Source organism: Sinocyclocheilus rhinocerous, unplaced genomic scaffold (genome assembly GCF_001515625.1).
Source record: "Sinocyclocheilus rhinocerous isolate Xijiao unplaced genomic scaffold, SAMN03320098_v1.1 scaffold796, whole genome shotgun sequence".
Classification (NCBI taxonomy): Eukaryota; Metazoa; Chordata; class Actinopteri; order Cypriniformes; family Cyprinidae; genus Sinocyclocheilus; species Sinocyclocheilus rhinocerous.
This window is the reverse complement of record NW_015631294.1, coordinates 278,063-295,652: the sequence shown is the minus strand read 5'-3', so window position 1 is coordinate 295,652 and position 17,590 is coordinate 278,063. Positions and strand designations below refer to the sequence as shown.

The 17,590-nt window shown below is 38.5% G+C and overlaps 1 protein-coding gene across 1 annotated transcript in view; it reads left to right on the top strand.

Annotated features, from left to right (window-relative positions):
- Positions 1 to 17,590, top strand: part of LOC107741707 (protein diaphanous homolog 3-like) — a gene marked incomplete at its 5' end in the record, with an annotated part of 277,834 nt that overhangs the window by 49,631 nt on the left and 210,613 nt on the right. The gene's annotated exons all lie outside the window — the stretch shown is intronic.

Here is a 17,590-nt window from a genome sequence, read left to right as displayed (position 1 = left end):
ACGTACGGGCTTTGCTAAATTGTCTCTTCTAAAAAAAATCGCCTTCCTGTGGAAAGTACCGACTTCCCAGGGTGCACCGGGGGAGGCCCACCGAATGGCTCCAGACAGGCCTATCAATCTGAATTTCTAATCCAGCAATTTCAGCCTTGTTTAGGGCCTCATTTGCCTGCAATTCAAATGTCAGCTTATTGAGTTTCTGGCTGCAGCTCTCTTTCTCTCTCTCTCTCTCTCTCTTTCTCCTCTAGCCCACCGGCCCCCTGTATCCTTCCATAACTCAACGCTAAAGCATTTAGCGGCACTCACACGCCAGTGTGAAGTCTGACACAAGTCTGAAGTTCGCTTGCTGCTTTGATGGAGAGTGCGCTGTTGTTCGTGCAAGCGCACGATTGGCTGAAATCAGTCACTGTTCTGTGGTCTGATTGCGCTGGTTTTGATGTGTTTTCCTTTCTTGTGAGGAGAAATAGGAACATTTATTCTTGCTGTTATATTCTAACAACGGTATATTTTTCAAGAATACTTTTTTTTTTTTTCATCCTGAACAAATGTCAAATGTTATATATGGGCATTAAGACTATTGAAGTATAATTTGCATTATAAATGTGCAAAAATGAACATTTTCAAAATCAAGTAAGTTGGTGGGTTGTTTAAATGTCTAGTTGAGCAGTTGGTCTGTGTATATTTGGGATAATTTAAACAGTATAAAGTTATTTATCAGTTTAATGTTGGTTGATTTATTTATTGATTTTTTTATTATTAAAACTTCGATCCAGTGAGGATGCATTAAATTAAGCTTTAGAAAGAGGTCTAAAGAGGCCCTAAGGAATTTTTATCAATCAGTCTGTTGGTGGGTGAAGGGCAGACACTATAAAAGAAACCTGTGGACCTTTAGAAAATGTCACGCTTTAAAAGACGAGTCTGAACTTACCAGCCATTTCCAAGCAAAACTAGCTGTGAAAAATTAATTGGTGAAAAACTAATTAGTCTTTAAATGTATTCAGCATGGCACTAAGCAGCATGAATGGTCATTCCATCAAAGCGAGAGAGCGGGAGGAAAGAAAAACTCCCTGGTGAGTTGAGACTAGAAGACACAAACATGAAGCTGCCTTAATCGGTTAAACTCGGGGCAGTAATTTAAGTTTGGCTAGATTCAATAGCGCTGTCTCTGAACGCCTACCTCTCGTCAATAAAACACGAGCGGTGTTGAGAGGAATCAAATTGCTGGAATCTAAATAACGAAGGCATTCTGAAACATTTTCCGACCTTGGCGTGACAGCCGATCAGAAAATAATTTTAATGCATTATGCTGATTAAAAATTCCACCACGTTTAATGAGAACGATCAAGTGTCAGCACACCCACAACATATCAGATGAGCAATAAAGTTTGCCCGAATGATAAAATGACTATTTACAGTAAGCTAAAAGGTCTCAGAGTTACGAGACAATGAGACTACGCTAATTATTTACGGCTCTTGTGAAATTCACACTATGACTTAGAACGAGATGGATGTGGTTTGTGACCTGTACATAACAGAAAATAAACTGCATTTCCTGTCTGCATTACACTCGGAAAGAGGAAGACTAGGGGTTAATATATTAACCCCTAGTCTTCCTCTTTCCGAGTGTAATGCAGACAGGAAATGCAGTTTATTTTCTGTTATGTACAGGTCACAAACCACATCCATCTCGTTCTAAGTCATAGTGTGAATTTCACAAGAGCCGTAAATAATTAGCGTAGTCTCATTGTCTCGTAACTCTGAGACCTTTTAGCTTACTGTAAATAGTCATTTTATCATTCGGGCAAACTTTATTGCTCATCTGATATGTTGTGGGTGTGCTGACACTTGATCGTTCTCATTAAACGTGGTGGAATTTTTAATCAGCATAATGCATTAAAATTATTTTCTGATCGGCTGTCACGCCAAGGTCGGAAAATGTTTCAGAATGCCTTCGTTATTTAGATTCCAGCAATTTGATTCCTCTCAACACCGCTCGTGTTTTATTGACGAGAGGTAGGCGTTCAGAGACAGCGCTATTGAATCTAGCCAAACTTAAATTACTGCCCCGAGTTTAACCGATTAAGGCAGCTTCATGTTTGTGTCTTCTAGTCTCAACTCACCAGGGAGTTTTTCTTTCCTCCCGCTCTCTCGCTTTGATGGAATGACCATTCATGCTGCTTAGTGCCATGCTGAATACATTTAAAGACTAATTAGTTTTTCACCAATTAATTTTTCACAGCTAGTTTTGCTTGGAAATGGCTGGTAAGTTCAGACTCGTCTTTTAAAGCGTGACATTTTCTAAAGGTCCACAGGTTTCTTTTATGTCATATAGTGCAGCTGCTTGAACAAAGCACATATCCTTATTATAAAGTCTGGTTTTTCCCTGTGACACTTGTGATTTTGTCCTCTGCCTTTCAAGTCTTGTTTCCAAGCGGAAGTAGTCTCTGTGATCGATTTTTATATATGCCTAGGCTCTATAAAAATTCAGACCAATATACTCTCACCCTCATTCATTTTGGTTTGTGTGCATTTGAATAGGAAGGCAGTCTGGGAATAGACTACTGAATGTGAATGCTCAAAACCAAATGTGACTTTAGGTGAGTGCAGGCTTACATTTTCGCTTCTCATTTGCCATGGTGATTCTTTCTCCCTCAGCGTTCTCACTCTCATGCAAATCTTTTCTCCGCTCGCTCACGTACGGGCTTTGCTAAATTGTCTCTTCTAAAAAAAATCGCCTTCCTGTGGAAAGTACCGACTTCCCAGGGTGCACCGGGGGAGGCCCACCGAATGGCTCCAGACAGGCCTATCAATCTGAATTTCTAATCCAGCAATTTCAGCCTTGTTTAGGGCCTCATTTGCCTGCAATTCAAATGTCAGCTTATTGAGTTTCTGGCTGCAGCTCTCTTTCTCTCTCTCTCTCTCTCTCTTTCTCCTCTAGCCCACCGGCCCCCTGTATCCTTCCATAACTCAACGCTAAAGCATTTAGCGGCACTCACACGCCAGTGTGAAGTCTGACACAAGTCTGAAGTTCGCTTGCTGCTTTGATGGAGAGTGCGCTGTTGTTCGTGCAAGCGCACGATTGGCTGAAATCAGTCACTGTTCTGTGGTCTGATTGCGCTGGTTTTGATGTGTTTTCCTTTCTTGTGAGGAGAAATAGGAACATTTATTCTTGCTGTTATATTCTAACAACGGTATATTTTTCAAGAATACTTTTTTTTTTTTTCATCCTGAACAAATGTCAAATGTTATATATGGGCATTAAGACTATTGAAGTATAATTTGCATTATAAATGTGCAAAAATGAACATTTTCAAAATCAAGTAAGTTGGTGGGTTGTTTAAATGTCTAGTTGAGCAGTTGGTCTGTGTATATTTGGGATAATTTAAACAGTATAAAGTTATTTATCAGTTTAATGTTGGTTGATTTATTTATTTTATTTTTTTTATTATTAAAACTTCGATCCAGTGAGGATGCATTAAATTAAGCTTTAGAAAGAGGTCTAAAGAGGCCCTAAGGAATTTTTATCAATCAGTCTGTTGGTGGGTGAAGGGCAGACACTGCATTTTGACCAATGAGAAGTCCTGTCCTTCCCGGGCTTTGTGCCAAAGGTCTTCTTCTTGCCCTCTAAGAGGTGTCTGGCTTTTGTCCTGGCATCTTTATCTGATGGCTTTGGACAGTTTGCTTATGTTAGTCCACCAAGATCCAATCAAAATGTAGCAACCCTTTGTCCACTATTGTGGTCAGAGAGGGGCCCCGCCATAAACTGGGCCCTTGAATGTGCTGTCCGGTACACTCGTGTAATACTGCTCTCCCTGCTCGTGTGATATCGCTTATCATATGTTATAAATATTAGACAAAAACTCATACAGGGACATTTTTGCACCAATATATTAAATTTTAGGGCATAACTGCATTTATGGAGTTGTGGCCCTGCATCGTATTTGTCAACAGTCAACTGTATGAAATGTAAGATAACGTACAGGCCTGGATGCGCCGGCGGAGCCAGTGCATTAACTGCGTTAAAATATTTTAATCGCGTTATTTCTCAAAACTAATTAAGTTAATGCGTTAAACTGACAGCCCTAATAATAATGTATATAAATGCAAACAAATGTTGTTTGTTAGAAATTTCTGTTAATCAAAGAATCCTGGAAAAACACCAAATGAGCGTATTTTAATGATTTCTGAAGGATCGTGTGACACTGAAGACTGTAATTGCTGCTGAAAATTCAGCATTGCCATTCAAAAAAATAAATTTTAAAATATTAAAATATAAAACAGTTATTTAAAATTAATATTTCACAATATTACAGTTTTAATTGTTAGTTGTTATTATTATTATTATTATTATTATATTGTTTTTTATTCTTTTTTTTTTTACTAATAAATGCAGCCTTGGTAGTCATAAAAATCTTACCAACCTCAAACTCTTGAACAGTATGTATTTTTATATATTAAATACAAATAAAAAATCCTTTAAGAATTAAACCTGCAGATATAACTGGCTACGCATGGAGAATCTGTAGAATTTCCACCAGTGCTTTGCGTAGAACTTAAAATGAGTTAGTTTTGATGCTTGTCATGTGTGGCGTGTGTACAGTAAGGTATGTGCATGGACGTGTATTGATTTTCCTTCATTTATACACCCAGCTCTCCCTGTGCAGCCATCATATGCACGTCCAAAACTGCAGAGAACTGTCATGTCACTCACTTCCTCTGTCTCTCTCGCTTTCTCTCACTCTCCTTTTGGTCTCGTTTGAAGGCTTTTTGCACAAGTTTAGCAGCCCTTAGATTATTCATCTAACATAGATTAAGAGAATGTTTGCAGAATCCTACATAACAATGCAGCCCACATCAGATGTTGGTTTTAAGTTGTGCTGGGTAAGAAATGATTGTCTGTCTGCCACAGGCAGCTGGCACCTGTGAATAATGGCCCATGTTTAACATGGCAGACAGACAGTAATTTCATCAAAAGTGTGCATTGCTTTGGAGACAAACAGGAAATTGAGCTGGGAGTTTGTAATATGGCTTTGGTAGTGATGTTCTGTGGGCCTGTGTACCATGAGTTATGACTCTGTTTTTTTCTTTAATACTTCTGTCGGATTCCTAATGCAGCAGGAAACACAGAGACATGCGCACACACACTCACATATCCTCGACAGAAGTACAGAAGCACTCTTTGAAGCAAATATGAGTATGCTTCAGCTTGAGATCATTTGCTCGATAAGACTTTGATTTAATGCCATCTTGTTGAGTAATTTGTAAAATTTTTTTCAATGGTTTCAGGTTATTAGCGCTAATTTTGCATTAGCATTAATTAGATTTTTTTTTCTTTCCTTTAATCCCCCTCTGGGCTTCACAAACCGGCGATCTCTCTCTCTCTCTCTCTCTCTCACACACTCTCTCTCTCTCTCACACACACACACACACTCGCCCTCACACACCCGCGCTCTCTCTCTCTCTCTCTCTCTCTCACACACTCTCTCTCTCTCTCACACACACACACACACAGAGACCTGATCACACAAGTACCAAAATAGTCTGCTGGTGTCATTCTGTAGTTTGTCTCGGATATACACTCACACTAACTCTATGCTCGTATGCTATTTCAGTTGTTGTTACGGTATGGTGAGATGATGTCATGTACATGTAAGAGGAAAACCTTGAACTAGAAGCAGCTCTCCCACATACAATGAAACAAATTTAGGTCATTTAGATTAATCTATTCATGTACAGTCAAAACAAGGCCACAGATAATGAGAACAGGAGAGACTAAAGTGTGTAAGGAAAAAATAATGATCAGATAAAGATACAATGGTCTGCTTGTATCTCCTCCATTCCTTGTGATGGAGGCACGGCTTTTGGCTAATTCAGAAGTGCTTCTTGTACATGGTAGTAAATATATCAGTGTTTGTTCTATTATTTGTACAAACATCAACACAAGATGCTTTTATGATCTATATTTCATGAAGTGGGTTAGATATTTTTGTTTATTAGAATTAAGTATTCCAGAGAGCCATGTAACAGAGTGCATCAGACAGTTAGGTTCTGGATGCCAAAATCTTATCCTTTTTTTTGTACAATATTTGTTATTGGAAATATGCAATAAGTTAAATTGTACAGTATTTATTGCATTTTTTTTGCTTTAATGCTGATTTATTATTATACATTACAATATAATATTTCTTATATTACTTAATGTTCACATTCACAATATTTAATGCATTCATATTGTACAACCATTTTATATTAAAATTGCTTAATTTGTTGAGCTTCATACGATTATAGTTAGTTTACTACTCCAAAAAACCCCCCAAAAAACCCAAAAACAAACATTAAATATTTTCTTGTGTGATTCATCTTGGAGCTTGTTGGTTTGGTTCAAGGCTTAGAACTCTTTATTTCATTTTTTTTTTATTCCTTTTTGACAAAATTAATCTTAAGTACTTCCAAGACCATTAATAAAGTGGGTGGTTAATATGGCACTTTATATGATAGCTTAAAGCATATTTTTCTAACCTGTCTTTTTTTCATTTTTCTAAAATGTCTTTATTGAATATTTTGTTTTCTTAGTTTATTTCTCAACTTTTTTGTGCTTTTGAGATTCATTTAGACTAACCTTGTGAATAGTTTAGTCCAAATGATTTTCTTTTTGTTTGTCTGTTGTAGGCTCCTGCTGAGGAGCAATCCTCAACCAATTCTGTTATTCAGTCTCAATCCAATTAATTTCATCCCTACTGGCTTAGCTGTGCAATTGCGCAATTGTGAATCATGCACTTTCATACAAGCATTTATAAATACATTCCTGCTTATCGCTTCCACCTACTTTACTATCTAGGTTTTGGAGTCTCCTCTTCGCAGAGGAGACTCTCTCCCTTGTGGAGGGTGAGGGAAAAATAGGCCGAGATGGATGCGTAAGACCTGGGGGCGCTGCAGGACTTTGGAGTTAATGTTTTATTTTCGGATCTGTGCAGCTACGACCCAGCGCAACGCTAACATGGGTAACGCAGCCTTGGGGTAGAGACTCCAGAGGGAGAAGCGAAGTCAAGCTACCTTTGCCGTGAAGTTAGCCAGATAAGGCGCCTCATTTTTCTCTGTGATTTATGACTGTTTTGTTTCCTGGGAATGGGATGATGAATTTGTTTTCCAGTGTTTTTAATGCTCAACTACGAGAGAGAGAGAGAGACATCCTGCCCTCTCTTATGCCGCTTATGGCTCAAACAAGTGGGTAATTTTACATGTGTTACTCCAGCGACGCTGCTTTTCAGTGTGACTTATGCGTATTCCCTTCGCAAGCATACATTACTCTAAAACTCGTTAATATTTAACACTGGCTAACTTCTGGTGTTCGTTCGCTCAGCGCTGTTACATTTCCGCTACGTCTGTGGTCAGGTATTCTGCATATTGCCATTCTTTTGAAGGTCAGTTTGAATACATTAACCTTGCTTTAGGATTGCATCAGATATTTTAAAAGAAATGACTTGCGTGATAGTCATTCTCCCCTATAAAGAGTAGATGGTGAGTTTGTGTCTTATTCACTTTATAGGCGTATAACAGAGGAGGGATAAAGGGAGATAAGAAATGAAATGGAGATAAAAGAGAGAGAGTGAAGGTGTTTGAAGTAGAGCCCGACATATGTTTTTTTTGGGACCGATACCGATATTAGGGAGTAAAAAAAAGGCAGATATCGATATATCGGCTGATATTCTTTGTGTATATTATAGTACAGTACCAGTCAAAAGTTTGGACACTTTCCCATTCGTGTGTCCACACATTTGACTGGTATTACATATAGAATACAGTATATACATAAACAGAACATAAACTTTAATTCAATTCAATTCCATTCAACTTTATTCCGTTAAAGTTTATTTCACTTCGAAACGTTCATTCACGGATTTGTTGTACTGTCTTCACACACAGACAAAACTTACTAGAGAAGAGTCGAGGAGCCCTCTCGAACGCCACCCTCCGCGCGTCGGTAGCCCCCCGGGATCGCTTGATCGGTCGGCGCTGGACCACAAATTTAACCACCCGTTACTCCCGAACCCCGGGGGCTATCGATGCGGGGGTGGTCTCATTCGAAAGCGGGCCTCTAGACGTACATTCGATTCGCGTTCGAGAGCGTTCCTCGAGCTGAAGGGATCCCCCGAATTTGGTGCGGGTTCGCCACGCCGTTACAGAGATATGGCCGTTCAAAGTTTCAATGGTTTTCCATAGATTTAAGCTTCAAAAGCGTTTCATCCAGGTTGCCAGTAGCAAACAATGGAGCGCGCTCTGCTGGACAAACTAAGTAATTACACCATTTCAAGCATTTTATCTGCGTTATATGTTCTGTAAAAAAAATGTTCATATCGGCGGCATATTCGCCGATACCGATATATCAGCAACAGGCTCATATCGGCCAATAATATCGGCAAAACTATATATTGGTCGGGCTCTAGTTTGAAGTAGTGTTAATTTCGACAATAAGGTTAATAAATGATAACTATGACTATATCAACATGCAATTTCGTTGACGAAATAAGACGAGACTAAAATGTATTCAAAAAAATAAAAACTTTAACAAAAACCTCTTTTATTTTCATCAAAAAAAGGAGACAAAATGTTATTGCGGACTGCTGTACAAGCTACTACACAAGCTTTCACGAGTGCGGTTGCCAGATATCAAAAGTTCAAATCCCCGAATCAGAGCTTCGCTGTTACAAGGATACATTTTCTTCCCGGTGTTTTGCTTATTTTAAGCAATCTGGCAACCATGCGCATGTGCTCGCTCCTCATTGCGGGAGCGCCGCCGACGATGATCTGAATACACCGACAAACAAGCTGGAGTTTAGCGATCTAAGCGTCACTCAGCCATTATTAGAAATAAAGATACTGTGTGGTTAAAAAGACTGTGAAGCTGTTTCATTCATGACAGATGACAGCTGCTCTCTTTAGGTCAATGGCAGCGCGAACGCAAATTTAAATGTTCAAATCACACTGGTGTGATCATACGCTGCATGGACGAACCAAGTGATCACAACATTGATCGCACATGTCAAAGTTTGAGGAATGAAACAGACGAATCGTAATTTAGGAACAGAATCACGTTGGTGTTTGAATCGTTTTCGCGATCTTTAACAATCTATTAAATTAAAGTGCTTTCATGTTGGTGGTGACACCTCTCTTGCAACATGTTTAGCTATCACAGATATTATACTTAGCTTTTTTGTTTTCTGATCGCAAATGTAGCCAAAATTTGGAGCGCTTCGATTAGCGAGCAAGGTCCTGGCAGATCGCTAGGTCCGGTCCTCACAGATGAAGAAAAAAAAGCGCATATGAATTGATAGGCGGAATCGAAATTTTTATTTGACAACAAGTATCCGATTCCTGACCTTAAGTATCTGATTCTGGAATCGGAATCTATTTTTGATTCCCAACCCTACTAAAACCTTACTAAAATGCTCATACATTTCATTGACTTAAACTTGACGAAGCAAAAACAGGACAAGGTTGACTAAATATGCTAACTAAAATGTACATTTGAGTAAGACTAGACTAAATTAAAAATGGCTGCCAAAATGAATACTGCTGTACGGTTAATAAATAATAATCTTATAAAAGTGACGTGACGATAAAAAACTAACAAGGACATTTAACACGGGACTAAGACTAAAATTGAAAATAGCTGACAAAATTAACACTAGTTTGAAGAGGCTGGTTGTTCAGGGCGTGGGAGGATGCTAATGAAAGTGAAGGGTTGCTTCCGGTGGTCAAATAGACCTAGATCTCACATTTTCACATCAAACACATTTTCTCTCTTCCCTTCTCTATGTTGCTATGAATGCAAAGATTTGCACCAGTTCTCTGCGCTGGCTTTCTCAGAAGGCCGACTGGTCTCTGCTCATTTATCCTGTCCATATTTATTAATAGAAATGCAGCATGAAGCGTGAGTTTTCAGGGGTTTTTTTTATTCCAAGGACCTACCTAAATTAGAACAGTTCTAAAAACTATGCTAAAAGTTCATTTTCACTGTGTGAGAAAATTAAATGGTTTCTATAAATAAATAATTGCCTTTTATATCATCAATGTACTACTAAAATTGTTAAAATATTTGTATAATGTCCTAAAAGTTGTTAAAATATTGTTAAATATTATAAATTAATCTCTCAAGTGAAAACATTAACTTTATCAGCCCCATGGATGCTCACTGTAGTTAAAACAAAAAAGACAATTGTGACTGTTTCTTGTAATTGTGAATTAAAATTTTACTTTGTGACTTTGTCACAATGTGTCTTCAAATCATTTTTTGTGACTTTATTTTAACCTTCTATTCTCTTTAACCTTTACCTTATTTATTTATTGTTTCTTTACTCTAATGCAGAAACTGCTCCCGTAGAGTCTTAAAATAAATTTTGTAAATTTAATTTAATTTCTTTTCACTGATCTCCCACTGACACTCCCTTGTGACCCCCTTTAAGTCACTTTGCCCCCAGTTTGAAAATGCCTGCACCAAACATTTCAAGTCTGCAACAAGTCTGGTAGGGTTAATATTTCATTTTAAGCACATAATATGAAAATTTCTGCCTGTCCATTTGTCCAATTATTTAAGGTCAGACCTAATGTCCTTGTATAGCTAATCGAAACTCTGGGGGGAAAAAATACCTACAAAGAGCATACAGAAGGTGAAGGACAGAAGAATAAAACAGATGAGAGAAAAGAAGAGAACACAAAGGGAAGCTAAAGAAGAGCAAACCATCTCATGCTTATTTTCGACATGTTTTTCCCGGAACGAATGTGCCACTTTATGTGATTATGAGCAGTGGGACACAGCTCTCAATGCTGCCTCTCTTGATTGGAGCCTCCTGTGGCGGTAAAGTGTTCTGCCTTTTGTTTAAGACCGCCGTTTCTGCCGGCACTTGTGGGATTGATTAATATTGTTATTCAGACACGAGCGTCCATCTCCAGATGTTCCCCTTTTGTAATCGAATGCTCCTTCGAAGGAGGGGGCATGAAAGACGGAGAACATGAGAAAAGAAAAAGCGAGCTGCTGTTTGATGTCAGGCTTACTGATACAAAAAAGGCCTGGTAATGATTGCCTTTGCTCGGGCTGATCATACCAGCTGCATCCCTTATTTCTGAGAAGAGAGAAGGAAAGAAATGAAAATGATTCTGTAGTCAGACGGCCAGACTTGGATGCTCATTTCATACGAGGAAGTCTCAAAAGAGATTTCGCTTCTGATAACTTCACATGGTGGTAGATAACAGTTGTTTGGGAGAAAGTGTTTTGCTTGATTCGCTGCCTGTGAGAATGTGTGAGATTTCAACAGGGTGTGTAGGAGGGTGCCGCATCTAACCTCTTCACTTTTCCGCCTGCTTCATTCTCGTGCTCACTAGCCTCCCTCCACCACGTCGTGCTGACTGGAACTGGCACCCTGCTGGTTTGAAGGGAGTCACCCTTGTTTTTTCAGCTGCCATGCTTCGACTGATTATTGCGGTCCTTCTGCTCTGGGTTTCACCTGCTGATGATAGGAGGATATGGTTTCTCACGTGTAAGTTATGCATTTCAATGAAGCTCTTGTCAGGACCCTAGGCCTGGCCTGCTCCGTTTCTTCCACTGCCTGCTTCCAGGAAGCAAGAGAATAAATTGAATTTTACTGTCTGACATTGCAGCCTCATTCTTTAGCTGTAAACATCAGGCAACCCACCTCTTTTAGCATTTGTCAGTGTCAGGTCCTCATATTAATGTTGGCATATACAGCGTTACTGAATAAGAGGGGTGAGATGATAAATCTGTTTTTTTAATGTAACCCTGGGGCATTTAAATTGCAGCTCTGTTGCTGATGAGAAGATGAATTGATTGTGTTGTAGCCTAACTGGTTGTCGTTTTTTCACTTTGTTGTCCTTTCCCCCCTTATATAAGTTGCCTTATATAATTATTTTAATTTTCAAGTAAAAAAGGCTTTCACAATTCCTTTTACTTCCATAGTGTTATGTACTTCCAAGTGAAATGGGTTAATCAATGCTTATCTACTAAACGATTTAGAAGTTTGGAATCAGTAGTTTTTTTTTATTTTATGAAAGTTTATTCAAAAAGGACACATTACAGTATGACACACAAAGTGACCGTAAAGACTTTTATAATGTTTGTATGTAATATTATTTCAAATAAATGCTATAGACCCTTTTTCTGTTAGTAAACATGATGTTTTTCTGTGGGCGGAGCTTAGGTGGAGGCAGAAAGATTCCCCTGACCGCTTCACTAACGCAAGCTATGAAGTTTGTTAGCTTGTTTTTTTTAACAATGACTGGAGAAAATCCGATTTTACTTGCATATGTAAGGTCACTCACTGTCCGGGACCGCAATTGTTATTTGAAAAGGTTAACTTTAACGGACGAAACCAGATTGGCCGACCCATCACTCAAAGCTTGGACGATCTGACAGGAATAACGTTACCTCCAGTTGAGTGACTCACATCTACAGAGAAACCTAACGTGTATAGTAAAGACAAACTCACCTGTGTCTGTCTAGTCATGAAGATATATATATATATTTCAATTTCAGCAGGCAACTATTTTTACAGCTACATGAACTGGGCCAAAATACAAAAAAAAAGTTAAACTTTCAATGTGATGGATTTGAAGATGTATGTGTCATGTAATGATCAGTTATTTTAAAGTATATTTACCTCCTGTAAATGATGTAAGTTTACAGGGACATTACAGTACCTTTACATTAGCCTACTTTACATACAGTACATTTAAATTAAGATGTGAATATTTTCTAGAAATAAAAATTCCAGAAACTAATTTTGAACTTTCTGTATTTGATTATTTTTTCTTGCCAAGTTCTTAAAAATTTCAGCCACAATCAATCACAACAATGTATATACTATTACAGATCATTAATATAAATCATCAGTTTGTCGTTTTACACACATGCACACGGACATTATTTCATACACGACATGTAGAGAGATGCATAAGAAGTCTTTAGACGTGTAACACAATCCATAATGTAGGAAACTTTTTCCTCGTCGAAGCAGAGACCAGGAGACGTTGGGATATCTTTCATACAGAAGTCACTCTTTATTGAGGACTCGCTGTGCGTCGCTGCAGTCATCCAAGTCTAACTAAGGCAGTGATACATTGTAGTTTATATACATTTTAAGGGGGAGGGATACATTCAGTAGAGGTGGAGACAATCTAACCCATAGCATGCAAATGAAGTACAGGCAATCAGCCCGACACCGGCATTTTCCCAGCCTTGATCTCATCAGCATAACAGTGTCATTCAAATGCATAGGTGCTAATCCAATCAGTCTGACAGTCCTAATTCAATCAGTATAACTACTCAAAGACTGGGGCAGAGGCACCAAGAGCCATTACAAACAAAAGGTGATAGTCTCAGTAATCTGGTTCATTTGACTAACAATAAGAGAACAGGAACAGACAGGAACCTCTTGCTACACTTTGCTTAAGATAATCATTTGTCTGATGTAATTTACCTTAAATGCTAAATACAATGTACTTCACCTTAGTTTTTCATGTGATGCTATGTCAGAACATAGGATCAGCATATTTTAAACAGATTCTTAAATTTGTAATCCCACAATAACAACAAAAGACAATACTTTATTTAAGCTTTTCTGATAAGAAGTTTTGACGACCATTTCTGTCCAGTCTGCTCGTTTTATCGCGTTTAACCACAGCTGTCATCGTTTTTAAAATTTCAAATTGGAGCCTCTACTACGTCGATTCTGGCACCCAACATCACGATATTTTAAGCTCCTTATGTAGCCCAATCTGCGCTGGTTTGAATTGGCCGCCTCCAGTTTTCCCTTTGTTTTGCCTCCAGCTAGCGCTGTGACGTAATTGTGACGTCGGCCCTAAAAGGGTCTATTCTTTTGAACTTTCTCAAATTTCTGTTTTCAACTTATAGTAATAAGAAGTCTTTCTTAAAGAACCAAATCAGCATATTAGAATGATTTATGATCATGTGACCAGAATAATGGCTGTTGTGATATTTCACAATGTTACTGAAAAGAGACTCCTTTTAAACTTAATAATCTTAAAAAATATTCTTACTGACCCCAAACTTTTGAATGATAGTGTATACCTACCTTGCTTCATTTTTTAAAATCTTTTTGTCTTATTTTACTGTATGTTCATATCAGCAGCATAGTTGTGTATGAGTGCAAAATAAAAGAACAAATACTGTAGCCCAAAAAACCCAAGAAATATTAACAAATAAAATGGAATAGTAGTAGTGCGAAATAAAGTGAATTAGAAAGATTAAAGTGACAGTGTAGTGAAGTGCAGAGCAAAAGTGTCTCTTCCTCTTCTGTTTGATTCTCATTGACTATTGCACTCCTTCTGCTGATCATGTTTGCATTTTATTACACATCTCTATTTCCTCATTCCAAAAAAAAAAAAAAAAGGAAAAGAAAAGAAATTCATGAAATAACCCTACAAATGAGATGAATTCGGCATGAGGGCGTCACGGCTTCTAAATGTACGTTTCTCATGGAAAGCAGCATTGTCTTTAATTTACTGCTCATTTGAGTGTTGTGACATGTCCACAGCTCTTTATTCGGCTAAACTAACAGTTTATTTCATCCATAATAACCGTCATCATTGTCGTCATTTTGATTTAGACATGAGCTGGAATCCCATCAGCAAATGTATTTTGTTGATGGACTACTACACTCCCCTTCTCTGTTTTCTCCACTCCAGTCCGATTTGACAAATTCAATTCAGGGTGAGCCCCTCTTTTGCTTCACCTTGAAAATTCACACAGGCATACATGCTAGGATTTGATTAGTGGATGCTTGGAGGCATGCGGCTTGTTGATTAGAATTGGACGAGGACTGCATTTTGATGGGAACAGACATTACACCGACTCTTGCTCTCTCTCTCGCCGCATAAACACTCTGTATTGCCCTCGTAGCTTCTCTGCGAATCCGCTTTAATTATCTGCATAACTCTCTACTTTCTTGCAGTCTTTCGCCGCACTCTGTCACTCCCTCATCACCTCCATCCTTCTTTTTCCCTCTTTCTCCCTCTCTCATGATCATTCGTTTCCTTCCCCTCTCCTCCCAGTGGGAAAGCCCCATTCCTCGCCATTGGCAGGTTCTCCAATCAATAAGATAAGGGGAAAAGCTGGCGAACGAAAGAAACCGATGGCTTTTTTGTATGAAGCTACAGATTACTATGCTCTCTGCTGATTATTTTGTTACTATGGTACATTTACCTCTGTGGTGAGATGTGATTAACCAGCTCTTTCGGGGCCTGAGCCCTCAACTCCCATCGCAATCAGCCGCAATACCTAAAAGACTGCCTGAGATTTCATCTTCCTCTTGCACCTCTCTTCGACTACAAGTTAAATATGTTCAAAGAGCCTTATTCTGTCTACGTACACCCAAGAGACACCATGTACTGGAAATCATTACGATCCCTTTGGAGTGGCTGAAGCAAGGGGAAGTTACTGAACAGAAAGAAATAAAAGAAGGCATGAGCGAGTGGGGAAGAAAAAGAGTACTAAGAAGATCCATATTTAGGACATGGTGGCTTATATCAGGCCCCTTCATCATAGCTTCTCTGTGCCCTGGGTTCTCTCTATAGTACAACAACATCCCTCCATGTTGGATGTTTTGATCGTCCTACAGCTCATTTGCATGTAGGGAAGGAAGAACTGTGTTTATAACTCAAGGGAAATGGTGACATGTATTCACAATATGTGCTAATTGTGGTAGGTACACATGCATACAATCATGCCTTTTTTGCTGCTTTTGGATTAATAGCCAGTGCAGCAGTTTATGTTGCATAATAAATAAATAATAAAAACACTGAACTGCAGTATGTGTTGTTGCAACCATTTGCGTTCTCCTGTAAAGTGCAGCATGATAGTATTTGACCTTTTGACTTTTGACATTTTGTAATGAAACTGGCACGAGAACTCAATTTGGCGCAAACATTTTGCCTGTGAAAGTGTGGCGACATTAATCCTGCCACAGCTCAGCTAGGAGAGCACTGCCTCTCAGTCTCATCGGACCGTCTCTCCGTTTTACTTTAAACAGCATTATCTTTTTCTCTCTCTTCTTGGTTCTCTTCTCCAGTTCTCCTTTCCAGTTTCTGGGTTGTGGTCAATTTCGGCTGTAATTTAGCCTTGGAAGCATACCCATGCCTCTTGACACTGGCTCTCTGAAAATTGGCTATTGATGCTCACCGCTATTCTACACTTACACTGAGGCAATTTCACACACTTCTGTGAGACCGCACTCAACCCAGCCCACCATGACTCAGTGCTGATCGCTTTTTTTGTGACCATAGTTTAAAGCAGGTGATCACAGACAAAGGCAGATGAGCTTTTTTCTTGCTCTTACCTGCCTGATTTTAGTGGGCTTAAAGGGATAGTTCACCCAAAAATGAAAATTTGATATTTATCTGCTTACTCCCAGGGCATCCAAGATTGTTTACACTCATAGATTTTGTTACCATTGACATGCATTATAAGACTGATAGACTCCAACGGTTGGACTTAAAAATCATCAAATGTGTTCTACTGAAGAAACAAAGTCACCTACATCTTGGATGCCCTGGGGGTAAGCAGATAAACATCAAATTTTCATTTTTGGGTGAACTATCCCTTTAACCACCAATTTACCAGCGATTCCGTTTGACCACTAAGGACTTAAGGACACAATGAATCACAGCTTGAAAATTGAGTAAAATTCCTGAGTGCAAGTTTGTTTTTTACGTGTTTGTGGAAAAGAGTGGGGCTTGAAGTTCTTATATTGCAGTTATTATATTGGTTTTAGTTTTAGTGTGATTTTGTTTTAGACAAAATAGCATAGAAGTTTAATATTGAGCATTTATCAATTATCAGCTATAACATAAAAACAGTTATAAGCTTATTGGTATTTGTAACCCTAAAATAGTTTTAATGTCATTTTATGAAAATGAAATAAAAAATATTTTATTGGAATCTCTGCTTTGCTGGGCAATGTCATTACTGTTACCGGCAAATAAAAGCTTGTGTTTGCAGAAACATCTGTTACAGGCTGCAGTTGTAATTGAATGAACTCTCCAACCTGCTTCCTACACACAATGGGTTAATCGGTTTGTTTATGCTTATTGAATTCCCTCATTATTAATCAATGCCTCACTCGACACGCTTCCCCTCTCGTTATTGGAGAGTTACATTTCCACCGTGGCAATTCCCACAGACAATAGAGGCCGAATCAATGGAGATGTAGAGCGCGAGATTGTGTCTGAATGGAATTAAAATAAACATCTTTGCTCCATTAGCAATGCCTTTCACTTTTAGCTCCAGGGGGAGAGCTTAATTTGTTGAAGAAGGTAGAATCTACTGACGTTAAATGGGCTCTGACAAACTTCACTCTGATAACACTTATTGACTCTTATGGTTCGGTCCAGGCATGTAATACAATGTGGTTTATTTAGGTAATATAAAGTATGGACTTTTAGAGCCAATAGTGTAAACTGCTAGTTCCTGACTTAAATGGGTAGTTCACCCAAAAATTTAAATTCTGTTATCATTTACTCGCACTCAAATTGTTCCAGGCCTGTATGAATTTCTTTCTTCTGC